Here is a 26,773-nt window from a genome sequence, read left to right as displayed (position 1 = left end):
CCCCTTAAAAATGTTATGGTAATATTTTCACCTTATTCAGTCCCCGTGCACCACTGCCAGAGGCCAGTTTAACCTTCTCACGTGTTGTGGTGAGTTCAGGTCATAGATGGCAGGCTGACAAAAAGACATCCAAGCAATACATAATTACCTGGATATGAATAATCCGAGGTGACCCCGGGGACTGCAAAGGTGCACTGTCGGTTGATCCAATTAACTTTAAACTAAGGCCCTTAATTTATCTGCAAATGGCTGTGCTTCTCCAGGGAGGCTGATAATGTCAGGCTTCTCATTCACAAAACAGCTCTTTAGTACTTTCTCTGAGTGTAGTGGTTTATTTTATTTTCCTCTCCAAACCAACCACACGTGGTGTGTGAGACTGTGTAATAATGCACGCACACAGGACCATTTGTAAGCCACTCACACACTTCTCTGCTTTGTTTGCTTCTCTTGTTTTGCATGTATGTCTTATTTACATGTAACTCCTAAAAAAAATGAAAGATTTGGGGGTTAAAGTTGGTGAACATCAATGTTTACATACATACTCAAATCAGTTAGGTACCTCAGACTAGTATGCAGGAGTAGTAGTTGCAAGATTTATTTTGGATGCATTATAAATACCTGGGTTGCATGATTAAGATAAGGAAGAGATTCTGTTCACTGCAAATACACTGCCTATTTTACGATTACATTTTAGTCTTTGCAACACTTGTCTTTTTCCCCAGCTCTTAAACAACTTCACTGTTCAAACAAATAATGCGGCAAATACATATTACACTCACAAAGAGAAATGGCAGATTTCTGTAAGTATTACCTGCAGTTTGCTTTGATGTTTTGCTATTTGCTCTGTGATTGGTGTAGGAGAAACTTGTGTACACCATGTCAGTGCCCAGGGGCGCATGGTCTCGAAGCCCGTGTAAGCATTTTTCTTTAGTTTCTAACACCAACAGTTTTGTATTTTTTTGTAATAAAGAAAAAACTTTCAGGTTATAGTGTCTTATAAAATACGTAAGTGCTCGTCTTTTATTTTTTGAAAATGTCAGTGTGTATTTTCATATCAAGTGTGAAGTCTTTCTGTACTACATTATCACAAACAGCTGGCCACATTTATATTCCAAATGCTTTTTTTATTCATAATGAAATCCTCAGCAATTTGGTCATACTGTATTTTCATGTTCACCAATTTCAAACATCATTGATAACATTTTAACCTCATGCATTTAAATGAATCCTATGCATGGTGGGTCCTTGAGTAAAGGCAGCTCTTAAGCTACAAGTGCTTACAATGCCCTCCTCAAAGCCTGTTTGGTTATCACTGAATGGGAAAGCTAATAGGAGGCAAAATGACCAGCTTTAATAGAGATTTAGAGATTCCTGCATCTCTTCCTGCCTGCTTCCATCCACTGTCTGGCTGTGTTTTCTGACCTTGGTGTGTGAAGCAAGGTCACACCACTGCAGTGACCTAATACTGTAGTTAGACTAGCAGCCTTCTATGAGTTTGTGTGCAATAACGCTGTGCATAAATGACGGGAAACCTCTTCTTCACTTTCTCCCCATTCAGTCTTCTGTCATGTCTCAGACATATTTTTTTTCCTTCCATCTCTTTTGTCCTCCTTTCCTTTGCTTTCCCATATATTGTCTTAGCTATCAGCCAATCCACCAATGAGTCTTATTCTTCAATAAGTGGAGGCGATCCCAGCCTGCTGGGGAAAGCGGATGGAAGCCGAGTGAATACAGAAAGCCCTTTTATCTCTTTCTCTCTTTATTTTCTCTCTCCCTCATGTTTCTATTCCCTCACTCCCTCTCTTTATCTCTTCCCTACTCTCTCCCACTCTTTGTCTGTGTCTCAGGAGATTGCTCTGAAAGCCGGGTGCATGCAGAACTATGGCTCGTCCTATGGCTGTGTAAGCTAACAGAATTATCAACTTGGCTCCATGACTATGATGCCAGTTTGACTCACCTTCACCTTTTTGCTTTGTACACTATGCAGCCACTGCCAGACTACAGTGCTGGCCTTGGCTGGACAAATACAGAGATCTGGCTGTGGAAGAGAAGCCTGAGGCCTATGGAATAAAGATGTATTAGGTGCTTGAGCCTATACTATTCACTCAGGCCTCAGGATATAATCCAGCTTGACTTCCAATAAAATGGTAGAGCTTTAGGCAGATAATACAATGGATTTATTGATTAGATACCCATGGGAGGTTGGAGGGTATCACATGTGTTATATACTGTTATATTAAACCAATACCTGTGAGGAAATCATGTGAAAATAACCCTAACTTATAAAGTTCCTTTATGTTAAATAGAGAAACATATATGTCAGAAAGAAACCAAAAGATATTTTTCCTACAAAAGTTTTGTCTGTGCAAAATTCAACGTAAACTTTACACAGATTTATCTGCAAATAAGCAGGTATCTAAAGAGGTTTCAGCTTAACTGTAGCCTTAACTAGAACTAAATTAGTGTTTTCTTCATCTTTTCATTCCTTTTATCACCATTTCTTTACCAAAGTGCTTCATAACCAGGACATATTTATATACTATCATAATTTAAAATACCCCAAGCTGCACTCACCCTTCACTTGAGACAATGAATTTGGTCCCTTGTCAGTCTTTTCAATATATATCCAAAAAAATACAGGCAGTTACCAGTTTTCAGTTTTGCTACATCTCTATGATATTGTTTATGTTTGGTGTGGGCTGAATGTTGTTTCCTCTTATTTCAACTAACTGATGCCACATTAAATCTAATGTAAGTCAAATGTCCAAATGTTACTGGATTAAAAGGGTCAGATAAACAATCTAAAGGAAATGAGAATTTATTACATAATATAAAGGCTCCTCTGTCACACCCAACAAACACAATCAAACTGATGAAGATTTATTCTCCAGAGAAAATGCAAATGATCTTTTGCAAACAGTACACAGTTCTTACTTTACATCCCTGTTTCTACAGTGTGAATTGAAGTGATTTGTTCCACATCCTGTATCTCATGCATTTGCTTCAAAGTAATGAATGGGCAGCTCTTAATCCAAGCCTAAATTAGTCTGATCAGATTAGCACTGAGTTAATTAATACGAGCCCAATACTGGATTGATGTGTTAGACCCACTTTTTTTAATAAACTCATAGTAAGCTCTTTTAAGATGTTACCTGTCTTGTGAAAAAAAAAAAAAATTTTAAACTCACAGCTGTTTCCTTTAACAGTATTATCAAACGGATGGTGGAACACGGATCTTTACATTCTAGTCAAGTAGATATAATTCAGTATGAAGTATAATTTTTATTATTTACATTTTTTATATATTTTTAAATTATTTAGGTAACAGACATACATTTATATCTGGCATGATAAAAACATCTCTATATCTGCTGTGCATCTTCATGTCTCAACGCTCCGCTATTCCTGTTGTTGCCTATAGATGGTGCACGTTGCCATAATCTCTGCAGCAAATATGCTGCAACTCCACTGCAATTGGATTATATCAGTAGTGGTTTGTCTGGTTGGTCTGGGATGCTGTGTTGATAATAGATTAGTCAGAGCTCTCTCTCGCTCTGTGTGTGTGTGTGTGTATGTGTGTTATTGACTGTGCTTGGGAATAAAACGATCCGCCAGGCCCTGATAGTCTGTTCTGTTGCATTTTGGTTCAGTTCCACACACGAGTGTCCCATGCTGCAGGGCAACGGCTGTTGTTGCATTGCCCTGAGGGTACGTGTATTTTCTGTGTATTTGCTCTGTGCTTGCTCTGTTTGCTTTCTGTGCGTGTGTGTGTGGTTGGGCAAGGTTCAGACACAATCCGTTGGCCTACTGGCTTGGCGTTTTGTCTACAGTGAGCCGATGGGAGTTGGATGTTGGAGTTGGACGTTGTTGTTTTCAGTAGCTCACTTCCCCCTATTTTCTCATTATAAAACATACTGTATACATAGAGTATATCTACATACACACGTTCTGGCACCATGCATTAATAAGCAACTCCATCCCATAACGAGACAGAACTACTAACACATGAACACCGTCACAGATTTATGCACTGATGAAGAGCTTTTGACCCCACTATCACACAAACAACTCCAACTGCACAACACACAGTATACACTCCTTATCTAATAGCTTTAACTGTAGCAGTTTGTTGAGCACAAGCCCCAAAGGGAAAGAAGGACTGTAGGAATGGGACAAAAACAGAAAGCGAAAGATGCATTTCCGATATGAAACTCTTCCCTGTCAGCATATTACCAGCTGCAGTAGAGACACCACATACATTTTTCTCTACTTTTGCAACCTGCTGGTTGACTCTCTCTCTCTCCATATATATATACAGGGTGGGCCATTTATATGGATACACCGTAATAAAATGGGAATGGTGATATTAAGGTCCTGTTTGTGGCACATTAGTATATGTGAGGGGGCAAACTCCTCAAGATGGGTGGTGACCATGGTAGCCATTTAGAAGAAGTTTAGAAGTCCCATTTTATTACGGTGCATCCATATAAATGGCCCACCCTGTATATATACAGGTGTGTTGAACTTCGTACTTTACTCATGGTTGTGTCCCAAGTTGTGGCCAATGTCAGGAGAGTATAATGTGTTCTGCTCTGCTGCCATTGTTCTTTTTTGTTAGTGACCCATTATGGAGGTCTTTAAAGAATAAAAGTCAATGTACAAATGTAGACCTGTTAGTATTTAGTCATGGAATAATGTCTCCATGTGTGGATAAGGACATTGGATGTAGACTTTCAGACAGAACAATAAATGGTTACAATAATAACCAAATATTTTGCTGTAATTATAATGTCTAATTTGTCAGGACTAATTGTGCAGTCCTAATGTAATGTGTAACTTTGTGTTTTTACTATATGGATCTGTACAATCACTGATCTCTGTTATCTGCAATTGTATATCATCTCTGTGACTTCTTCTAATGTTGGTCAGGATTATGTTTTATATACGATTATGTTTTATATATATATATATACATATATATATACAGTGGGGCAAAAAAGTATTTAGTCAGCCACCGATTGTGCAAGTTCCCCCACTTAAAATGATGACAGAGGTCAGTAATTTGCACCAGAGGTACACTTCAACTGTGAGAGACAGAATGTGAAAAAAAAATCCATGAATTCACATGGTAGGATTTGTAAAGAATTTATTCGTAAATCAGGGTGGAAAATAAGTATTTGGTCAATAACAAAAATACAACTCAATACTTTGTAACATAACCTTTGTTGGCAATAACAGAGGTCAAACGTTTACTATAGGTCTTTACCAGGTTTGCACACACAGTAGCTGGTATTTTGGCCCATTCCTCCATGCAGATCTTCTCAAGAGCAGTGATGTTTTGGGGCTGTCGCCGAGCAACACAGACTTTCAACTCCCGCCACAGATTTTCTATGGGGTTGAGGTCTGGAGACTGGCTAGGCCACTCCAGGACTTTCAAATGCTTCTTACGGAGCCACTCCTTTGTTGCCCGGGCGGTGTGTTTTGGATCATTGTCATGTTGGAAGACCCAGCCTCGTTCCATCTTCAAAGTTCTCACTGATGGAAGGAGGTTTTGGCTCAAAATCTCACGATACTTGGCCCCATTCATTCTGTCCTTAACACGGATCAGTCGTCCTGTCCCCTTGGCAGAAAAACAGCCCCATAGCATGATGTTTCCACCCCCATGCTTCACAGTAGGTATGGTGTTCTTGGGATTCAACTCAGTATTCTTCTTCCTCCAAACACGACGAGTTGAGTTTATACCAAAAAGTTCTACTTTGGTTTCATCTGACCACATGACATTCTCCCAATCCTCTGCTGTATCATCCATGTGCTCTCTGGCAAACTTCAGACGGGCCTGGACATGCACTGGCTTCAGCAGCGGAACACGTCTGGCACTGCGGGATTTGATTCCCTGCCGTTGTAGTGTGTTACTGATGGTGACCTTTGTTACTTTGGTCCCAGCTCTCTGCAGGTCATTCACCAGGTCCCCCCGTGTGGTTCTGGGATCTTTGCTCACCGTTCTCATGATCATTTTGACCCCACGGGATGAGATCTTGCGTGGAGCCCCAGATCGAGGGAGATTATCAGTGGTCTTGTATGTCTTCCATTTTCTGATGATTGCTCCCACAGTTGATTTTTTCACACCAAGCTGCTTGCCTATTGTAGATTCACTCTTCCCAGTCTGGTGCAGGTCTACAATTCTTTTCCTGGTTCCCTTCGAAAGCTCTTTGGTCTTGGCCATGGCGGAGTTTGGAGTCTGACTGGTTGAGGCTGTGGACAGGTGTCTTTTATATGATGATGAGGTCAAACAGGTGCCATTCATACAGGTAACGAGTGGGGGACAGAAAAGCTTCTTACAGAAGACGTTACAGGTCTGTGAGAGCCAGGGATTTCCCTTGTTTGAGGTGACCAAATACTTATTTTCCACCCTGATTTACGAATAAATTCTTTACAAATCCTACCATGTGAATTCATGGATTTTTTTTTCACATTCTGTCTCTCACAGTTGAAGTGTACCTCTGGTGCAAATTACTGACCTCTGTCATCATTTTAAGTGGGGGAACTTGCACAATCGGTGGCTGACTAAATACTTTTTTGCCCCACTGTATATATATAGGTCCCTCATCCTATCCTATCCTAGCCATAGAGGCTGGGGTCTATCACACCAGGCAAGACCCCAGGTGCAGGCTGTGTAAAGATGCCCCAGAGACAATCCAGCACATAACAGCAGGGTGCAAGATGCTAGCAGGCAAGGCATACATGGAACGCCATAACCAAGTGGCCGGCATAGTGTACAGGAACATCTGTGTTGAGTATAACCTGGAAGTCCCGAGGTCAAAATGGGAAATGCCCCCAAGGGTGGTGGAGAATGACCGAGCTAAGATCCTGTGGGACTTCCAGATACAGACGGACAAAATGGTGGTGGCTAACCAACCGGACATAGTGGTGGTAGACAAACAGAAGAAGACGGCCGTAGTGATCGATGTAGCGGTTCCGAATGACAGCAATATCAGGAAGAAGGAACACGAGAAGCTGGAGAAATACCAAGGGCTCAGAGAAGAGCTCGAGAGGATGTGGAGGGTGAAGGTATCGGTGGTCCCCATGGTAATCGGAGCACTAGGTGCGGTGACTCCCAAGCTAGGCGAGTGGCTCCAGCAGATCCCGGGACTAACATCGGAGATCTCTGTCCAGAAGAGCGCAGTCCTGGGAACAGCTAAGATACTGCGCAGGACCCTCAAGCTCCCAGGCCTCTGGTAGAGGACCCGAGCTTGAAGGATAAACCGCCCGCAGGGGCGTGCTGGGTGTTTTTTTTTTTTTTATATAAATCACTCTCTGTCTATCTCTGTCTCTCCCTCACACACACACAACTTTGTGTGTTCCATATGCATTTTTAAATGATGAATGAAGTTTCACACAATGAGCAAAGAACGGATTTCAGTCTCTGTATGCTTCATGATGGAGACTGTGAGACCCAAAGTAAGACAGACATGAATAAGCTGGGTAAGATAAGATCATCGTTTTTAGGTTGTTCAGTCTGTTTGACAGCTGAAATATGTGATGAACACCATCATTATTTCTGTTCTCAGGTAAAGGATTAGATTAGGTAATGGAACGAAGGAAATACAAAGCAAGGTGTTTATCATATTCCCTGTAAGGACCAAAGCTGTTGCATAGACCAATAAAAGAAAGAGAGATTCAGAGGGGAATGTGGTGACTTGAAAGTACGATAATGAACTGGTAAATAACAACAGAATGGAGACTCCAAATTAAAGTTTCATGAGGGGAGACTTATCTGCACTGATGGTAGGCATAGAGAATTTTGTAAGATTTTGCTGTTGTACAATTAAACAATTAAACTCCACTGGGATAAGTAATGTGAAAATTTTGTTCTGCCGTGATAACCTAGAAAGTTAAAAGTTCTACATAAGTTTGTGACTACTTTATCTCACATTGTGTTACTTCTGATTCATCTTTTTTCATACACAACAATTTCCCCACACACATACAGTGATCCCGTCTTCGCTCTGTACATGTCACCTAATTTATGATAAAGGACAGATTGCCATTTGTCTGAAAGCTTTTTATGACTGTACAGGCCTTGTTATAGTACCACACCATCTATTATCTGATAGAGGTCTGTGTCCATGTACTTGTGTGTGTGTGTGTGTGTAGAAGAGCATGAGAGAGAGAGAGAGAAATCCTGGACTCATGCTGCAGCACTATAACAGGGCCTCTGTTCAGGAGGCGTTATTTATGCATTGACCACTCTGTGAAACCCCACTCTCTATGCCTGATTCATTATCCTAAGAGAGACACAGAAGAGGTGAGGAGAGAGAAGGAGAAGCCCAAAGGCAGCCTTCTCCTCTCCTTCCTGTGCTCTTCTTTTCTCCCCTCTCTCCCCTCATTCTCTGCATCACACAGATCTCCCCCGAGCAGCTGATGTGAGTATGTGGTGCTAGCACATCAGGCTTTTATTGTGATTGAGTCAGCTGCTTACTAGCAATGAAGCAGGGCCTGTTGTCTTTGTCTTGCAGACAGACAGATAGCTCACTCCTCAGGTGCTTTACCTTCATTGAGGAAAGTACATATCATTGTAGTTCGGTAACATGCAGATTCGCTGTACATGTACAGCAGAATTGGTGGTACTGGTGGTATTAGCTGGAGCTAAGATCTTAGGAGCAGTGTTAGCATTAAGAGACATGCATAAAATTATTAGTAGTAGTATTGATAGTATTACCATGAGATGTAATAGAAATGTAATTTTCTCTCCCCCTCCTGATGTTAAGGCTTAACATAATTATAATATAATTACAGTAATAATACTACCACCCACACCACCCACACACACACACACACACACACAGACAAATTCACATTCTGCTCACTCGTCCCTGTTCCCAGCTCAGGGCCATCTGTCCAGGGTTAGGAGTGGTGTTAAACGCCAAGATGTCCTTGCTGTGTGTCCAATCACTTCTCTCTATCACTAACTCCTTATTTCCCTCTTCTTCTCTGTGCATTTCTCTTTGTTTCTATCCTAGAAATCCAAATAATTTACATTGTTGTCTTTTTTCTCTCCCTCTCCAATCTGCCCCTTTTTCTTCATGCATCTCTAACCTCTCTCCACTTCTTTGGCTGTGGGGAGAGAGAGGTAGAGAGAAAAGAGGAAACGTGATTGAACATTTACAACTATCCTGAAAATCTCATTGCAGAGGTCTCGTCACTGTGACAGCTTTTATTGCCTTTCACCAGGAACCTTCAGACAGGAGGGCTAACTTTATCTCTTTGGACAGATGCACATACACACCCATGCATACATATCTGTGGGAATAACCTTCTGTGAACATATACAAGTCTTAGCAGTGACCCCAAAGTGGATGGGGAGGAGGGAAGGAGGAGAGAGGAAATAGATTAAAAATAATATTAATTAAATTGTATTCCATTTGTATAATGGAATACAAAGGCAGGAAAAGCAAAATTAAAACATTATGACAACCAGAAAGGATCGAGATGAAAAACTCTCTGTATCCTCTAAGTATGCTTGTACATAATTACCTGATTGTACAATATTTATGTGTGTTCACTTCATTGAATCGCACCTGGATAAGCAGTAGAAAATGGATAGATGCTCACCTGAGTGGCAGGACTGTGGTTTATGATCCTTAGCCATCAGATAGCACTAAAGGAGAAATCTATTGAGGTTGTACATCTGTCTGGAAATGAGTTCTCTGTAGCTGTTAGAGTGAGATGAAGATGGACTTAAAGTGCTTTACATACACTAGCCTTTTGCTCCAACCAACATGATCAAGGATACAGTTTAATCTTAAGATGATATACAGCAGCACTCTAACAGCTCTGCAATCAGAATCCGGCATCTAGTCCAGCGCTAGTAAAGGAAAAGTAAATGGTACCATCATATGTAATGCAGTGCATAAAGCAGTAGAGTAGAAATGCACAGTATCGACAGTAAGACCCTAGTTCTTATAGTCGTTCTGTATTAGATTTCATTAGGTCACTATATTAGCACACTGACAATTTTAAAAACTCTTAGTCCAAAATCAGTTAATGTTAAAAAGGTTCAAACTAGTAGAATTCATTAGGTCGGCTGAGTTCAGTGTTTTAGAAACGGACTTTTATTAAAAGGAAGTTTGTTCCCCTGACCACTTAAAACAATATATCTATCCTGGAATTGTGATGCTGGATTACTGCCACTACTTTCATAGGACAAAAGCTAGTGATTATTCCTTACAACAGTACCACTGCCAATTGTGCAACCATTGATAAGTTACTTGGATGAGAGTGGACCCATTGACCTGGTTGGTACAGCCTTAGAATTCATGGTGGGTGTTGGATAGTTGGAATTGAATTAGCTTCAGTTTTAATCTTTGCAGTATCAGTATAGTTGTGATAGCTATGTGCAAAAGAAAACAGAAAGCATTCACAGCAGGAAAAGCTATTCTTAGACTGAAGATGCAGAACCCCAAAAGTTGCAAACACATATACTCATTTGACATTTTAAGCACTTGACAGAAACTGTGTAAACATCAACTAGGATTTATCACCAAGAATTTGACCAAAAAAGTAGAAATGTTTAGTGATTTTCTGTGTAGTTATCAGGACCTAGCATGAATTACAGATTTTGTTTGCAGAATCTTTTTCTACCAACAGCAGACAGAGACGGATATCTGTGTGACAATTTTTAAAATCATACTATGATTACTCACTTTGGTCATGAGCAACCTCCACCGTGAGCAACAAAAATGTATGAGTGCATGTATTTATTATGACTTCGAGATGTTACAAATGTCTGCTTTTTTCATAACCACAAAGTACATATTTTGTACTTCAGCTGAGGTGCAAAGCACTTGAGAGCCTTGGCCTATTAATATGACCAGCAGAAGGTAATATTAGATCTGCACAGAAGCCAAAATCATTCTGTGATTACGGTTCACCCTGAGGACTGCCAGGTACTTCTCAGCTTGATGCAGATTGCATTACTTAAAACACAGCCTCTGGCCTCTCTTCATTGTACAGTACTTGACATAAAAACCATTCCCCTATTCTGCACACCTTGCTGTGCTGAATAGTCAAGTGATTGCTGCTTAGCATGCACTGTCACACAGTCAAAGTAAAAAGTTTGATATAAGCATTACTTACATGTTATTATGCCATCAAGCTATGTGACCGAAGCACTAAGTGTCAGAATAAAACCTTAGCTAATAAGCTATGAGAAATCATGTCCATGCCACTACACGATTCTCTATGGATGAGTTTTTCTCATTTCTTCCTTACATTCATACATTGCTCACAATATAAGCAGACACTATTGTATTTTGAACTACCTTGTATATGATTTTGGAAGACAATGAAAAGGAATGTCCTTTCAAAAGTTGTGCAGTTTTAATATGGCTTAAAAGCCCTGTTATTACTTGTATATTCAACCGCCTTTCTACCTCCTCAATCTGTTATTACTACATTCTTTTCTTTTCTTTTCTCTCTCCACCTGTTTTGTAAGATTTTAACTCTCTTAACTTTAGCTTTCTCCTTTTTTCATCTGCTTTATTACTTCTTCTTGTCCAGTACAATTCCTCATGTTTTAAATGGTGGACATGCCTTCCCACTGGTCTTGCTCCTTTCTTCCCCTTTTTTGCAATCAGCCAGAAATGGCAAATCGAAGCTTATGCACTTCTTTACCATTGCCATTTTCTTTTCTTTCTTAGAAAAAAAGGCTTTGAATTCAGACCTATACAGTTGCTGGAGCTTGTGAGTCTGGAGTTTGCATGCTTCTCATAGATATTTCTTTTTTTTTTTTGTCTGTGGGTGCATTAGCTTACTGCTACTACCAGATTAATTAGCACTGAACTGGTAACCTGTTTAAGATGTAGCCAACCTCTCATACAATGTGAACTGGGATAAGTCTGAGTCCTGCTACTTAGATAACCATTTAAGATAAAGGCATGAGTGAATGAGCTGGGTGGTCGGTATTGGTCATATACCATATGTCAGAGTTTTTTAATCAACTTATCTGACAAAGACCTTAGGTCTTTGTCAGAAGGAGGTGGAAGGAGGAAGGAGGTTTGTGGAAGGAGGTTTTGGTTTTGAGCCAAAACCTCCTTCCATCAGTGAGAACTTTGAAGATGAAACGAGGCTGGGTCTTCCAACATGACAATGATCCAAAACACACCGCCCGGGCAACAAAGGAGTGGCTCCGTAAGAAGCATTTGAAAGTCCTGGAGTGGCCTAGCCAGTCTCCAGACCTCAACCCCATAGAAAATCTGTGGCGGGAGTTGAAAGTCCGTGTTGCTCGGCGACAGCCCCAAAACATCACTGCTCTTGAGAAGATCTGCATGGAGGAATGGGCCAAAATACCAGCTACTGTGTGTGCAAACCTGGTAAAGACCTATAGTAAACGTTTGACCTCTGTTATTGCCAACAAAGGTTATGTTACAAAGTATTGAGTTGTATTTTTGTTATTGACCAAATACTTATTTTCCACCCTGATTTACGAATAAATTCTTTACAAATCCTACCATGTGAATTCATGGATTTTTTTTTCACATTCTGTCTCTCACAGTTGAAGTGTACCTCTGGTGCAAATTACTGACCTCTGTCATCATTTTAAGTGGGGGAACTTGCACAATCGGTGGCTGACTAAATACTTTTTTGCCCCACTGTATCTGAACTTAATTTCATCACTTTGCTCTTACAAGTTGCAGTGCAGCAAATCCATAAAACTAAAAAGGATGGGGGCATATGTGCACACATGTGTAAAGTATGTGTGTGCATGTGTGCACATCCATATTCCCATATCTGCGCATCCATGAGGAGAAAAACGTGCAAACTCCCACCCAGAGACATGTGTGCGAGACATGCATGAACCTTTGGACAGATTGGGGTTTTGTTCTGTCATTCTTCTCCAGAGATTCATTTTCCCTCCATCCACTCATTGTGGAGAGAAGGGTTACTCCCTGCCGTTCTCTCTGAGGTAAAGGTAATTAGGTTTGGCATGAGATCTAGAGTCCTTTGGTCTACCTTTTTCCCTGTTCTTTCTCAGTGCTCCCTTCATGTCCCCTGGCCCCAACTGTCTTTTCAAGTCCAAAAATATATCCTCACCATCATGTTACCTCAGACTACTTCTGGTATTTTCCTTTACTTTGTCCTTCTCTAGTCTTTCTCTGCCCCCTTTTTTTCTGCAATGCATCATAAATTAATACTCTTATCCCATCTATACACAAATAATCTAAGATTTAATGGTGAATTACATCACTTTAATTGTTTGTGTCCTATACTATGCTTTCTATTTAATTGTCCCTGTTTGTGTGTGAGGTGAGACAGTTGAATGAAAAGTTATATTTTTGCTTAAAAAACAAGATTATTGTAAACTGTATCACAACATCCGCTGGCAGAAAGTGCCATTCAGTTCAGTTATTTACTTAAAATCTTGTCCAGTTTCACAGTTGCCAGTGTCATTACAGTGAACAGGCAATAAGTTTTAAAAATTACATCTTTAGGTATCAAATCCACCAATCCTGTGGTTCGTAGCAGAACAGTGACCGTGAATGAGTACTGCATGGAGGGCTATCCACGATAAACTTAGCCCTTATTTGTAGACTTAGTTGTTAGCTTTTTGAAACTTTAATTAATGCTTGATTTTATTATTTAACAAAATTAAAGGTCATAGTGTATCCAGCTTTGTGTTAATTGCCACATTGTAGAGTCAAATGGCTCTTTCCCCAAATGTATCTGTTGGGACTAAACCGGAATGAGAGACGCCCATCCATCCCATCCTTTTCCCTGTGTTCTCCTCTGTAGCCCACTGTAAAGGATTTTGTATCAATTAAGGATCAAAGTTGTAAGTGTTCCACAGCAGGGCAAAACAGTGTCTGAATCACTGCCCAAATCCGGGTCCACTGGAGCAGAAAATGCATGCCAGACACACTGTTCAGAAAACAGACCATCAGCTGGATATCTGGACGATGAAAAGTCCTGATCTTCAGCCAGCTCAACTCTACCATTCACTTCAGACTAATGGGGCTCTGCATGTACTAAAGGCCATTTTAGAGTGGAGACTTGTAGCTGATGGTTATTAGCTAACACCATTAATACATCTAAGGTAGGAGTTTAGGAGGGGTCTAAAGTGATGGGTTAGTATGTCGCCACTACTCATCTCCAGTTTACTTTTTTTAGCAATGAAATTGGTGATCTATATAGCCTAAGTATAGTTGCATAATGTTGTTGTCTTGTCTTCTATCCATGCAACGTTTTTTCTCTGTATTTTAATCATCTTCCAAATAATCTTAAGGATGTAAGAATGGCATGCATGGGCCCAAGGTATAAATATCAGCCTATTCTGCCATAAGATAGCACTTGTTGGAACAGGAATTTTTCAAGTGTCCACCTGAGGTTGGCTTCAACAGTGAGACAGTCCTCACAGAGTCCAATGTAAAAATGCTGACAGCTTCATTAGTCATTATAACAACAAGGCGTGACCCTGAACTGTGTTTTTGGGTTGAATACGGAAACATCATATACTCTTTATTTTCTTTGCATTATATAAATACATTGCCATTTACAGCTTTGAAAGCAATTGGTGATGTGAAAATCCAAGTATTATATACCAGTCTATAGGTAACATTCAACACCTCATGCATTTTGCAGCAATAGAATTATTTCCATCATCTTTCTGAAATTTCTCAAAGGTCTCTACCCAATTCAATATGTAGTCCTTGCTCACATTCTTATCCAAAGAAAAGGCGATCAGACTTCAAAGTTCTAATTTAGTCACCTGTATAATGTAGACAACTATATAGAAGACAGCTCCCTGTAGCTTTGATATGCAAGCCTAAATTGTATTTTTTTCACAAGATCTTATATATATATATATATATAAAACACCCAGCACGCCCCTGCGGGCGGTTTATCCTTCAAGCTCGGGTCCTCTACCAGAGGCCTGGGAGCTTGAGGGTCCTGCGCAGTATCTTAGCTGTTCACAGGACTGCGCTCGTCTGGACAGAGATCTCCGATGTTATTCCCGGGATCTGCTGGAGCCACTCGCCTAGCTTGGGAGTCACCGCACCTAGTGCTCCGATTACCACGGGGACCACCGTTACCTTCACCCTCCATATCCTCTCGAGCTCTTCTCTTAGCCCTTGGTATTTCTCCAGCTTCTCGTGTTCCTTCTTCCTGATATTGCTGTCATTCGGAACCGCTACATCGATCACTACGGCCGTCTTCTTCTGTTTGTCTACCACCACTATGTCCGGTTGGTTAGCCACCACCATTTTGTCTGTCTGTATCTGGAAGTCCCACAGGATCTTAGCCCGGTCATTCTCCACCACCCTTGGGGGCATTTCCCATTTTGACCTCGGGACTTCCAGGTTATACTCGGCACAGATGTTCCTGTACACTATGCCGGCCACTTGGTTATGGCGTTCTTGTATGCCTTGCCTGCTAGCATCTTGCACCCTGCTGTTATGTGCTGGATTGTCTCTGGGGCATCTATACATCTTTATGCATCTTTACATATATATATATATATATATAGTATACTGAATTATACAATATATGTATGTTGTCATGTATTCAGTGAACTTAGTCAGGTTTATCCAGCAGACAGATCTCTAAATATTACAGTTTGACTCTCTTTGTTGAAGTATTAAGCAGGTTAAAATGACTTGAATTAAATGCAACTATCTCTTGACCGATATGAAAGTAAAAAGAAAGTAGATGTCGAAAAAGAGAGCAGTGCAGCAGGTTGTGGAAGTAAATTTCAATGACAGTAGTGATTTTACACTTACACTAGGTTATTATGATACCACTTGAGATTTTAAACAGTCTTTAATAAATAAATACAATACATAAATCTATAGTAGATATCACGGAGGCAGGAAGAGGATAGGGTTTAAAAGTGAACCCAACCAGTGAACATTATCCACTCAGCTAGACAAGAGCAGTCCACCTTTATTTCCTAATACCCTCAAACCTCCCAGAAGTAATGAGGTACTTTGAAGAGCGCAAAATGAAATGAATGCAGCATTGAGCATGGTGTAATTCGATGCATGAGATCTGTTAGCCTCCTCTCCGTGTGTGATATGTGTTTGGGTGTGAAAGTGAGGAGTCTGATTTGACTCCTGATAAATCTTCCTCTGCTGTGGCATCAGAATGTATTACTGAACCAACCGCCAGGGCAAAATCCATTTTTATCTGAGTGCAATTGATGTCACTCCAACCTCTCATAAAAGTGCCTGTGCCAAGGCACCAGATGTGAGGTTTTTCCTCTTTGTGTTTGCATGTAAGGGTCTGCGTGTTTGAGTGCAATTGTGTATGCGTCAATGTGTGTGTTTGAGGCAAAAGGTGAATCGATTTCCACAAGATGGTTTCAGAGAGGAATAGGTCTCACAACTGCCCAGAGCCGTCTGTAGAGAAATAACCCTGTTATACTGGATAGTGTCACACATATACACACAAACACACACACATACAGACGCACGCACTGAACCTGTTTTGACAGTGGTTTTTGGCACAGCTTAACCTTAATCTCATGACTGCACAGTTTTGACAAGATGGTTTGTTCTTGCTAGAAGGCTTCACACACCCCTCCCTGCAGGCAGGACGAGCGGTCTGATCTGATGGTAGCATCGCAGAGTGCCCTGGCGCTGGACAGCCCGTCCCCATTATCTCGTTCACTACCACTTACTAATGGCAAATGAAGGCCATTTATCAGCCCAACTATCTTCATACTCCAAACTTTGTGCAACAGTTGACAGGAGAAAGATGAATTTTCAGTACTTCCTTCCTACCTTTTTTCCAGCTTTCTCCATCTGTTGCATGCTTTTTGTCTTTCCATGCAAGAACGCTGGTTTTACAGTGTTTTATTATGGCTTTGTACAGCCATTTCATACTTGTTTGCACTTGTCTTATAACATTTTCAATTTGGCTTTTTAAGACTTTTTGATTTCTCTCTCTTTTACAGTTTGATTAAAATATATGGTTGCCAATAGGTCGGTGAGGTAGGTCTATACTATATAGTACTTTTGTTTGTGATGGGCGATAATTACAGATTTATTAGGTCCAGCTTATGAGGACGTTATGGCAATGGCCAAAATGCGAAAATTACATCACTTTACTGTTTTAGTATCCTGACAACAGTATGTGCAGGATAAGGATAAATGCTGTAATACAATATCAGGAAAAGAAAGGACAATTGTGCCTCCTTAACTAATTTTCTTACTTGATCTACAGTATATGATATATATTAGGTGTTCTGCGTTGTTTGTTGATTGTTAATACAAATCGTGTATGCATCTTTACCGTCTCTACTTCATAATTTTCAGTTCAATTAATTTTTATTTATATCGTGCGATTACAACAACAGTTGCCTGAAGGCACTTTATATAAAGACCCTTCAATAACAGAGAAAAAAAGCCTTAGAACCAAATGACCTCATTTGAGCAAGAACATGGCAGCATTGGGAAGGAAAAACTCCCTTTCAACAGGAAGAAACCTCCGGCAGAACCAGTCTCTGGGAGGGTTGGCCATCTGCCGCGTTGGGGGTGATGAGACAGAACAAAGACACTGTGAAAGAGAGCCAGAGATGAATAATAATGAATGATGAAACGCAGAGCAGTGTATAATGCATAGAGCTGTTGGGTTTTTTTTTTGTTGGTGTTTTTAAAGGTTATGAGGAGGAAGCACTCTGGATCATGGGAAGCTTCCAGCACCATGGGCCTACTGCATGACTAAGGGAGGAATCAGGGTCACCTGATCCAGTCCTAACTATATGCTTTATCAGGCAGGAAAGTTTTAAACATAATCTTGAAAGTAGAGCGGGTGTCTCCAAAATCCAAACAAGAAGAGGAGCCTGAAAGCTGGAAGCTCTGCCTCCCATTCTACTTTTAAATATGCACTGAACTACAAGTGAGAAACCAGTCTGAGAGTGCTCTGTTGGGATTACATGGTACTATGAGATGAGACTATGAGAAACAGAACAAAAGGCATAAGAGAAAGAAGGATATACCAGCAAATTGCTCTACCTGTTAAATGGGTGTACCACTATCCCAGCAACATAACCAAAAGACAATGTTTATGTTTACAAATATATAGATTAATATAATGTAGTAAAAAGAAATAGTTAGAGCACTGGTATAAATAAATAAACCAAATTAAAAGAAATGTAAAAAAAAATCCATGGTTCATCAACCCACTCAGACACACACTAATAATTATTGTCACATGAATATATTTTCAGAGTGGTGATGTTGCTGCTAGATCACTTGGAACCCCCATAGAGTTAATGGTATTTAAAAAAAACTGTACAGTACAGAGCTTTTAGTCTCAGACAGTCATCTGAAATTATGTTCAGTGGCAGTCTCATGCTGTATTGTTGTTTTGTTTATCTTTGATGTTGTGTTTTTCATACCTGTCCCATTACTGGTAAATTCTGCTGTTGTTCCCTTCCCTGCTCTGACCAACTTGTCAACCAATCAACATGCAACCAATCCACTGCGCCATCCACACTGAGAAACTTGCAGTTGGGATTTTGGAAGCCTGCACTGGAATATGTTTGCATTGGTTGAAAACTTCTCTCCACAGCCAAATACATATGGAAACAGACACAATCACTGTATGATAAATTAAGCATCAGTCCACATATGGGTGAACTATTTTCACACTATATGCCACCAGAAGACTGTGAGAAACATCAAAGTGCTGGGTAAACCCATTAAAATTGTTCACTTTTTTATCATCAAAGCAAAGCTAAACCTCAGAAATTAAAGGAAAACGTAGTGAGAACCCTATTTTAAATGGTATGTTTGAAAAGTTAGGACCATGAAGGCAGTTTCCAAAATCTCATCCAAGTGTGTGGTTACCTAGTGTGCATATGTTAATTACTATGTTAAAAACACAGCATGTTGACTATGATTTTCAATCCCCCAATAGAAACATGAATAATAAAACTAAATAATAAAATAATAAAAAAAATAATGGTAATACTTATGAAGTAACATACTTCATTACATCTGACAATGTAAAAAAGTCTCTGTGACCTGTAAAATGAACCAAGGGAAAACCAAAATGTGGACCTGCTTTTGTTGTTTCAAACATTACTGAGTTCAAATGTAGCCTTGATCCTCTCTTTGAGCAAAAAGGTGAGAGGACAAAATATAGCACAGAAGAGTTACTATGAGAGAGAGTGAGAGAGAGAAACTACAAAAGTGAGAGGAGAGTAAACAGGCTTCACTGATGGGAGAGAATGAGCGGAGAACAGGAGCTGTGAGAACAAGTAGGATTAGCCCAAAAGTGAAGGATTAGCAGGGGTGAAAGGAGTCCCATAGCATAAAGCTGAGAAGCCAGCATCAACGAGGCAGCAAGCAGATAGCTGGAGGGGTTACACGACTGGATTCTGCTAACAGATAGTAGAGAGCCACTACCAGGAGGGAGCTACAACCAGCTGAAAAATTTAGATGCACTGCTGGTTGGCAAAATTAACTCCCTTTGGCCTCATAGAGTGGTTTATTGCTATTGGCTAAAATGTGGTGTGGGGGGGGGGGGGGGGGGGGGATAAGTGTGTGATCTATGTGTTTGTGGCCTAAGAAAGCTACTGTTTTTTTCAAATGCAGGGTTAGCATTGCACACTGACCACTAGTTCTTTTGAGATGTACAAAAAGCTAAAGGTATAAGATAGTTATTTTAGTGTGGATTTAATGAGGTTGGAAAAAAGCTGGAAATATATTTTAGTCAAAATTGTTTATTTAAGGATCCATTTGTTTCTTATAGTTATGGAACAAACCATGCTATCTATGCATTTCTTATTTTAATATGATCAAAAGACCAAGTGTATAACCATACCTGTGAAATGTTCAATTGCAACTGAAGGAACAACATTATCTAAGATTTCAGAAAGTATAGGAGAAGGAAATCAAAACTTTTTTCTATTATGTTACAAAAGGAAATATATAACAAAAGGAAAAAAACATTCATACAAAGATAAATTAATTTGAAAATCTGCAACTTCATCTGCTAGTTCAGGGGGAAAGGTTGGCTTTGTATTCAATCATTTGATCACACTCTCGCTTTTATATTTGGATAGAAGCGTATTTAAGTGAAGCAAGTAGTCATCTCTCCAAACAGCACTGAAAAAATATTTGAAGCACTGATGCAGGATGGAAGACTACGAGTGCAGATACTATGATACCAAAAAAAGGAAAAGAAAAAAAAACAAAGAAAGAAAAAATTGCTAAGTTGCGATCTTTAAAGTCTAGTGCAAATGAGAAAGTGGAAGCAGTTTTTTAGTGCTGTATATAATTTTGTTGTCAGTCCACATCAAGTTAAACTGCAGTGGGGTGAAGGAGTCTATGGTGTCTCAGTGGTATAAATAGGCTTATTTTGGGCTCCCTGTGGTGTCTTCAGAGAAATATGATGAATAATTCTGAAGTTCATGTTGCAGTCATTGCACCAACAAACAGACACACATAGGCATGCCCACTACCCTTGCACACACACATCGACACACACACACGTGCGCACCCACGCACACACGTGCGCACCCACACACACACACACACACACACACACACACACACACACACGAACAGTCAAAGTCAAAAGAATATGCACATACATAAATATAAAGTTACAAGCATGTTGGCATGTTGTGAATACATTTTTGCAAAATATGCATTAAATGCTGTGTATTAGAGCTAGAATTGCATGCTGTAATGGCCACCCACTGAAGTCTGAAGCTGTGAAATTTCACAAGTTGCTCCTCTGAATAAAAACTCTCGGAAGTTATTTGACTGAACTTTTCTTCAAAGACATATTTGATGGTGTTTATTTCCTGCCATGGAATGTGAGGCTCAAATAGAGGGGGGGAGAACAGGCGAGAGCAAGGGAATAGACAAAGCCATGTTCATTTGTGCTGCATTTTCAGAATCAAAATATTGTTATTGTCATTGTAACAAGTACAACGAAATTAAGTGCAGTCCCTGCCGTGTAGAGAAGTATAAAAAAGAGGTAGAACGCAGCATAACACATATGCTGATGTGCATATCAAATATTTATTGCACACGACCAAACCAAGATATATGTTGTGTTCTTTCTCAAACATTTTAACTTTTTCATGTTGTTGGTGAGTCAGTGCTTGAGTAAGACAATGCACATTACATTCTACAACCATTTAATGTGACTTAAAATAGATTATTAGAAAATAAAGTAGAGAAGTAAATTAATAAAACAACATATTTTCTAACTGGTAAGGCGTTCTATATTTAAACCCTGACCAGTATCCTTTATTACCTTGAGCTAATTGAGTATTGTATACTATTATTATACTCATATTCTATTGTAATACTCGTATTGTATTCATGGGTTATGCTTTTTCAAACTACAAGGCTTCCAACAACACGCAAGAAGACTGAAGAGCAGGCAAAATAAGAGGGCAGAAATAATCGGAGCCTATCTCAGCTACCAGTCTGTCACAGAGAGATAGACAACCATTCACACACACAGTCACACCTATGGGCAATTTGGAATTACCAGTTAACCTAACCTCACAATTACATGTCTTTGGACTGTGGGAGCAACCCAGAGTACTCAGAGTGAACCCACACAAACACGAGTAATGTAATGCATTAATGCAGTTTATGACTAAATTAGTTGTTGGAGAAAGAAACTTGTTACACTGCTTGTAACATTATGTACATGTCACTACGTAACATGACCTGAAACACATTGTCACATAATTATCAGCTGAGCATTTAAACCAGAAACCTACTGTCTCACACGCTGACACGAATCACTATCCTAATTAGGACACATACATTTTTTTTCTTTTAGGGTTTATGTATGAACACAAAATTAACCGCAAAATGCAAAGTTTAAAACCAGTGCAAAGAAACTGACTCTACTTTGGAAACATGCACAGGGTCGAAATGGATGTCACAATGATGCTACATTCTCAGTATAGACACATACATTTGCACATATGTCTCTATGGGTTCTTACCTCCACACCTCAAAAATTGTAGACCATTCCACTATTTTCTCCTTCCTGCACATGAACCAATATCAGCTGTAGTGTTCAGGTAACAAGTAAATTTAGAATGGCACAGAGCCATGAAGGTAAAGCCCAAGAATTAACTTTATTTGGTATTTTACTGAAAGAAAGAACATTATTAACAGCTATGCCATTGATAATGTATTTTGATGAGTATTTTTAACATGAAAAGCTGAACTGCTGCTCAAATACCACTTCAATTATCACAGCTAAATTCACAAGCAGCGCTTTGCATTTACTAATAGTATGTAGCCAGCTAAAGTGATGTAAATCAAATTTACCTTTTCCATCAGACTTGTAAGTCTGACACTTTAGCCCAGTTGCAGCTTATCTACACAGTACCGAACATTTGAGTATGACTGGTTATCTTGTCGGGTTTGCACGCCAAAGCTGCATCAAGCTGGCTCAGTGGTGCTTTAAAGCAGACCAAATGCACTCGAGGTGAGAAAGGTGTCCAGCATATCTCTCATGCTGGAGAAATTGTGCAGTGATGTTCAATATTTCAACACACACATACAGACACACATAGCTATATGGGGCTCAGGTGATGTTAGTGCAAGTGTTGTCAGAAAGCTTTAAGCTGACTGAGTGTATTGGAGGATGGAAAGATATAGATACAGTCCATGCACGTAAGCCCGCATGCACACACACACACACACACACATGCACACACACACACACACACGCACACACACACACACACACACACACACACACACACACAGAGAGAGTAGTTTGTTTGGTCTGAGCAAAAATGTGGAACAAGGAAAATTCATATTGCATCAAAAAATATATCATAAACCGAATTCTTTATAAAACCATGATTAAAGTATGATGGCCGAGGTTGTGTGGAGGTGATTATTATGTTTTTATATTCTTTTTTTCCCAGTGTGTATAATTATTTATTTATTTGGATTGGAGTGAAGTGGAAACCAACATCTGTCTCATTTCATTTCCTTCTTCAGTGGATAGCGATAAAGAAACTGCCCTTTTTTGCACTCTTGCTCGTTCTGTTTGTCTGCCACTTTTTTCCCTTGCTCCAACTCTCTAAATTAAAGAGGCTTTTAGCTCTCTAAAGTGAGAGCTGTCGGCCCAGCTGTCCACTTTAGCATTAAGCAAATTGTCGGTACACACACAGACACACATAGAGACATGTGAGCATGCTCACACAGACATCTCTCTCTCTCTCTCTCTCTGCCTTTCTCTCTATCTGGCCCAGTTATTTGAGAAGGTCAAGTATGTGCTGCGGCAGCCTCACATATGCTGGGGGATCAGTAAATTACAGCCGTCCAGGAGGGAACCGAACCGCCCAATCAGACAATTAACTCGGCTCCATAAAGGCCAACGCAATTTCATCTTGCACACATACGCACACACTTCCGTGCACTTTTGTGGTGCAATACTTGTAAAGTCCTTACATTGATTGCATTAATTCCCAAACCAACAAACTTAATCTTAAATCTAAACTACAGCCTAAACTGAGTTTCTACACAATAATAGTCACACCTGTCCTGAAGGTCAATACCCTCAAGGACACACAATGGCACATTTATATATATAAAGTATAAGAGAGAGAAAAAGAGTGTATTTAGTTTTTCCTGGATTGCTTGGAATCCTCTGCAACCTCTTTGGGAGGGTAGCATTTGAAGCATTTGAAAGCCTGTAAAATGTAGAATCCTAAAAGAGCTCCCTTTGTCTGTTCTGGATTGTGTGATTGTGAGCAAAGGGAAATGAAACGAAGGGATAAAGACAGAGGAGACAATTTTGCAGAGCGACATGGCAGGAAATTGGACAAATCTCCTGTTTTTCAAACATCTGATTACAGGGATCATATTCAATATGAAAGCAACTGTTCACTTGCATAGGCTGGCAATGGAGAAAATAAGACAGATGCACTGAAAGTTTCTACAAGTAGAAATTAGAGTGAGTTAAGACCTGAAATAACTACTCAGTACAATTTCAGCACCAAAATGATTCAGTCACTTTTACTAATTCTGTTAGGCTATTTTTTCTTTACAGATTTTCTACTGAATAGAGAGAAAATAAAAAGCCTTCACTTAGCTACACTGGTTTTACATTTCCACTTTATAGACATATTATGGCTGATTAAGCTTTTGCTCCTTCAAACTAATGTTATTTATTATGCGGTTAATAATAATAGATCAGCAGATAAGAATACAAGTGTGTAACCACATACCAGGTGTGGTTACATGAAGTGTATCTCCTGGCCTGAGCATAACACAAAAATGTCTCCCCTCTTCCCCACGTCCTAGTAAGGACCAGGACCACAGAGTAACTGCTGTCCAAACAGAAAGGTTTTATTTATTCTTTTTATCTTGATAACGTCATTTTGGGCATTGTCAAAATGCCAAGCGAAGCATTCTCAAAATATAAACAAGTAACATACCTTTTACTCATAAGAAAACAAAAGTGGCTTAATTGCTTTTTAAGCATAAACAGAAGAAAACGCGATAAGGCTAAAAACAGGACAGGATGTTCAAGAAGATATTTGCAATGTGTACAATAGTTGTTGATCTAGCTTGTCTAAACACAGACGATCACTCAGGATTAACACAGCGCTACTCAGTTTGAAGCTAGGTAGGAGGTGGAGTGAAGCCAGGCTAGGTCTCAATTTAAAGTAGGCTCAATTTAAAGTAGGCTTAATTTAAAGTAGGCTCAATTTAAAGTAGGCTCAATTTAAAGTCGGCTCAATTTAAAGTAGGCTCAAGTTAAAGTAGGCTCAATTTAAAGTAGGCTCCTCCAGTGTTCGGCTTAATGCCAGCTGTTACAAAAAATTACCCTCAGGTGGGGCGTAATGAAAACAGTGTTCATATAAAATACCAACAATAAACAAGTGGGATTTAAAGGTATATCATACATATATTTCATGATCATAAAACACGCTTTTTCTCTTTTATAATACTATTTCTAATTTTTGTTGGCACATGTCAGCAACTATCGATGAGTTGAAAGGAATTAAAGCAACTGAAGGTATGCTAGGATGTGTACTCAGTGATGCAAGATCCAAGGGAAAAACAAAAAAAACAAACTCTTCCTCCATAGCACTATTCATAGAAGAAAGGAGATCAGACAATAAAGTGAGCAGAAAGATGACAGACAGCTGAGAAAAGGCAAATAAACACAACCAAAAGAAAAAGAAATCATAAGTCCCATAATACAAACTGTCAGTATGTACAGCCCTCATTACAAAGTGATAATTAAAATAAATGGCAGTGGAGAAAGACTGATAGACAGCCAGGCAACCTCTGACTGTACCAACCTACAGCACAATACATCATTAACCTCTCTCCGACATCCTACTGTTATTTGGCCTCACTAACTTTTTTTTTGCCGTCTTGGGGACTTAAGAATATAATAAAAGCTTTGCGTGTGAGTTATAAAAGCCTTAATTATCCTTTTGAAGTCAATATTGCTTTTATGTATATAGTGAACGAATGATTTCAAAATATATCGTGAATATATTCATGAAATATCTGTTATTGACTCAAAGTAGACTAATTACAAATACAAATTTAGGTCATAACAGCAAAAAACCTGATAAAAACAGAAATTCAGTTTGATAAATCGGGTTGTTTTTTTTTGTTTTTTTTACTTGATCATAATTTTTATACCTTTGTTAGCGAATGAAAAGTTGATAGTTAGTGACAATAAAGCATGCTGACAGGAACTCATTCAACACCTTCCACAGTCATAGCTAACTGAAGAAATCACTGTATATATATATATATATATATATATATATATATATATATATATATATATATATATATATATATATATATAGAATCTGTGTCCTAGAATTACAGCTGGAACTGACTTCTATAGTGGGATTCTCACATACAGCTGTTGTTGTTGCTGTTCTAATATATGAATCACAGTTGTTTACAGGAATACATGGATAATACCAGACTCATTAGCACTCACGAAACTGAACTTTGTCACAACAGGTAGTGTTTTTGCTTCAAAGAGTCGTGTTTCATACTAAGGATACAGACTGTGACCTGCAATTAATCATAAACGCAGCAGTAACGGGCAGTTATGCCTGTAATAACCAATCTTACCCTGTAATTGTCTTATTTGGTTTGATGATTACAAAGAATTGCAAGAAAAGTCAATCTGCTGGACAGGACTAACATAGCTGACCTCTCTCTCGTGCTCTTGCTATGCGTGTGTGTCGGTGTGAGAGAGAGTGAGTGAGAGGATGTGTGAACCAAGATGCTGACGTGCAAGCCGAGCTGTTCGCTGCTGTTAATGGACAGCTAATATCATGAGTGAACGGTAAAAGTAGAGGCTGCTTCGTGAGCAGATGGAAAATCAATAGCCTATTAGAGGGTACAGGGCAGCAGGGACATGAAGAGACGGGGAAGAGGGGGGACGACGAGGTGAAGCGAGTGAGTTAGGATGAGGAAGAGGTGAGAAGAAACTGCCAGAGGAGATGGTAAATTTATTCTAAGCCTTTAAGTAATATTAATCCCATTTAAAAAAGTAGTACAAGATTGTTTGTGGCACACGTACTTACTCACAAAAATATATATATAAAAACCACAGAGGCAGTAATTAATTTCTCTGTGATTTTTATTTAAATGCATTTCTGTTCTTTGTAAAAACCTTTAAACTTGTTCTTTATACTTCTAACGTTCTTCCAATAAAGCACAATAAATTGAACTTAAAATTGAGAGCACGACATTCTCGCACAAACACTGACAAATTGCAGAGGCCC

The 26,773-nt window shown here is 39.4% G+C and overlaps 1 protein-coding gene and 1 long non-coding RNA gene across 6 annotated transcripts in view; one reads left to right on the top strand and one right to left on the bottom strand.

Annotated features, from left to right (window-relative positions):
* nlgn1 (neuroligin 1) overlaps positions 1-26,773 on the top strand; it is a 290,054-nt gene that overhangs the window by 205,962 nt on the left and 57,319 nt on the right. The gene's annotated exons all lie outside the window — the stretch shown is intronic.
* LOC146491299 (uncharacterized) lies at positions 11,769-13,279 on the bottom strand. The gene is made up of 2 exons (XR_014872283.1): positions 12,639-13,279; positions 11,769-12,022 (listed from the first exon to the last, which is right to left on the bottom strand). It is a non-coding gene; the product is annotated as an uncharacterized LOC146491299 (long non-coding RNA).

This window comes from Neolamprologus multifasciatus, chromosome 23, assembly GCF_963576455.1.
Source record: "Neolamprologus multifasciatus chromosome 23, fNeoMul1.2, whole genome shotgun sequence".
In the NCBI taxonomy this organism is placed as follows: Eukaryota; Metazoa; Chordata; class Actinopteri; order Cichliformes; family Cichlidae; genus Neolamprologus; species Neolamprologus multifasciatus.
Note: the sequence above shows the minus strand (reverse complement) of the source record. Positions and strands in the feature narration are given on the sequence as shown.